Genomic DNA, 3,421 nt, shown 5'->3' with positions numbered 1-3,421 from the left:
ACTTTTCAATGCTAATTTTTGAAAATTAGCATTATTTCGTGGCCGCTAGCATTGGAACTTTTTTATTAGCATTGGTCTGTTTTTAGCATTTAACTAGCATTATTTGCTTGGTCGAAACATTGTGAAATCTTGTCTAGAATTTTAACATTTTCCTAGCATCATTTCACTCAAAAATGACCAAAAGGGAAGAAAAGCAAAAAAAAAAAAATCTCGCAAGGGAACTAAATTTGGCGCTGTTAACTACTGATGGGATCAAATAAATAATCACCGGAAGTTGCGACTAGGGCTACCAATGTACATTTTCAGCGGCATGTGGCATCACTAGCGCAGGAACATTGGAAACTCGTTAGTTATTCACAAAAAAATAACCCTGAGTTTTCTTCGATTAAAACACGGTTGGCTTTTTGGGCAAACCTAACCTTTTACGTTAAGTGGGAAACTGCTGGTGCTTTGACTTTCTTAGCTTTCTAGTAACTCTGATTTTGAAAACTTATTTGATCCCATCACTAGTGATAACAATGTTCTTTCATTGGATCCCTTTCCCATTTCATGAAATTGATACGTTGTAGCCACAAATTGATTTCCATTGGAATGTTTACTTTACATTAAGCAAGCAAAATGATTTGTTCTAATTGCTTCTCAATGCAAAGGGAGATTTAGCCAAATTTGTGCTTGCTACCAGACTTGTGGCACACAAAAAGATTTTGGGTTGGCTAACACAAATAAATGATAGCATAAAATGGTCAGTGGGTGTATAAGGACGAAGTACCAATCCTCAAGTAAATGTAAGTATGGGTTAGTTTCATTGTAATATTCAAATAAACACAAATATTTTGGTTAGTTTCATTGTATTCCGAAAAGAATTCCTCCCCCCACATATGAGGTAAACCAAATCCCAAGATTCAAAAATAGCAAAAAAACTCAAAATAGAAGAGATAGACAATAATTGAGCTCTATGGATAAAGAAACTCATTGAAGCTCTTGCGAACGTTCGCTTTTAAGTATGATGCACCAGGGTTGCCAGGTGGCGGAATTCACCGTCAAATAACTCAAAAGTGGCGGAATGAAAAAGTCGTTTGCTGCGTTAAATTTCAATTGGCGGTAAGCCGAAAATGTGGCGCAATATGGCGGAATGAAAATGTCTCTTCGGTTTTAAATTTCAATTGGCGGTAAGCCAAAAATGCGGCGGAATATGGTGGAATGAAACTTGAAGGAACTTGTAGAAAAGGCATGGTTGCAATGTCGCAAATTTTAGTTGTTGCTTTCACTTTGAGTTGAACATGTTCTTGACCTTACTCATTTTACCTAGATTCAGCTTGGATTAATGAAACGTCATTGTTTTATTGCAAAGGCATCTGTTCAAATCCTGAAAATCCATTTTTGCTAAAAAAAAAAGAACTTGTCACTTTTTGGTGTCTCCTTCTAGGTCTCCGGGTTCAAAATTAGACGAATATTGTAAACACAACTGCATCAATTTTTAATGCCAGTTATTTTTTTAGATTTTTGTGTTTATCAATTTCTTTTCTCTGAAAGTATAATTTTCAAAATATTGCCTGAACATACCCTGTCCAAGAGTGCCAAATATAATTGAATAGTGAAACTGAAATTCTTTACGAGCACCATGAACAATTTGCTTTTCTTAAAAAAATAGCATTGTTCTAGCATTTTCGAATTCCAATTAGCATTTTTTAGCATCAATTTTGCATGAGATAGCATCGCAGCCCGAAAAAAACCTCGCCAGCCTGGTAGCAGAGTACAATGATTCTCTTTATCGATCCCTTTATTTCGAAATGGCACATTGCGTTTTAAGAAATTGTATACGAAAAAGAAAAGCACCACACTAGGAAGGGCTGAAATGTCCTCGTTCCATTTTTTTCGTTTTAAAACTGCATTTTGACTTCGCTGTCCCACAAATTTTTTTATATCAGCTTTTCTGATGTGTTGGTTTGGTTCGTCTTGAATATCAGATGGGAGGTCCTCAAATGCTTCCACCATGCGCGCTACGAGAGAGTCTCCAATAGGTTGGGGTGGGAATGGTCTGGATTCGCTCTGCCTTGTCGCCTTAGGTCCCTGATGCTGGCTGAGCAATTATTGTGCTTGTGAGGGTGTGTGACTTCCATTGGGACAGGCATTCCATGCCTAAGTTGGCTATCGATGAAGCCGGCAGTTGATGGACAGATGCTTGGCCGGTCTTTCTGAGAGAACTCATCTGTGGGGTGTTCTAGTATGAGAATCTTCAGGGTGGCCTTCATAGCAGAACGATGGAGCTTATGGAGGTGCTTCAGTATGGGGTCCCGTTCATTGGTTCCGTAGAGATTGGTAACCAATGGGAAATAGTATTTCAATTTTGATGTAAACATTTTTTTGTCCCAACCCAGGATTTAGGGTCAATTGTAATGACTGTAGATGCTTACCGTGCGTTTTGAGAGCACCTTCAAGCCGTCGAAAATTCAGGTTAGTTCAAACAATGAAGTCCACTTCTCTTCTTTCTCGGTCTGCTCTATTGTTTAATTTGCTTCCTTCAAGATACTGATCCGGTAGTAGCATCTTTCAAGTCAGACTTGGACAAATTTTTAGATAGCATTCCAGATCAACCCTACATTCAAGGATTTGCTCGGTCTGCCAACTCAAATTCGTTGGTAGACCAAATATAATAAAACGATAAAATGTTGACGGAAAAATAAAAAAAATCAATGAAACGAAAAATCAAAAATTGACGAAACATAACCTTTCATTTTAATAGTCCTGAGGATTGCATTCCCCGTAGCTGATTTGTCTTGGCTACCGGCCTTGCCTTGATCAAATATAAGCCAATTACAATCGTAATTGCCAAATCAAACCAAACGTGAAACCCCATCCCGTTTTCTCCTGATTATTTCTTTGTAATCGATTAACCGTTGTGGCTTGTTGGAAATTACCAAAGAAATGCAAATACCACAAGGACGACCCGACCGAACTTGACCCTTGATTTTGGCGCTTGCTTGGTTACTTGGTTGTGGTCAAAACACCCTGGATAATTACTACTACTACTACCAACACTACTTCAGACAACATAACTAATTGGTTTTCACCCTCAACCAGAGCACCTCCTCTCTCACCTTTTGAAGTGTCTGACCGAGGATTCTTGTTGTTATTTGGCTCGAACCAAGCCTAAAAGAAAACTGATGGGGTCACTGCAATATGTATACAACCTCAAGGTCTGCTAAAAATCAAGGCGGAATGAGATTAACATCGATTTAGATGCTAAACTGCCAAACTTCGAAGGAGCCTAAAACCGGGGCTTCTCTTGATTAGTTTCACAATTTCCGCCATATTGGGGGTTGAAACGTATTTTGTGGAACTTCGACAACCAACGGAAATATGGTTCAAGTTGAAGGCAAGCACAGCGACTGCAGTGATTATGGCACATATCCTTATATGT

The sequence above is a fragment of the Tigriopus californicus genome, chromosome 4, assembly GCF_007210705.1.
Source record: "Tigriopus californicus strain San Diego chromosome 4, Tcal_SD_v2.1, whole genome shotgun sequence".
Lineage (NCBI taxonomy): Eukaryota > Metazoa > Arthropoda > Copepoda > Harpacticoida > Harpacticidae > Tigriopus > Tigriopus californicus.
The sequence above is the reverse complement of the archived record's forward strand: the minus strand, read 5'-3'. Positions refer to the sequence as shown.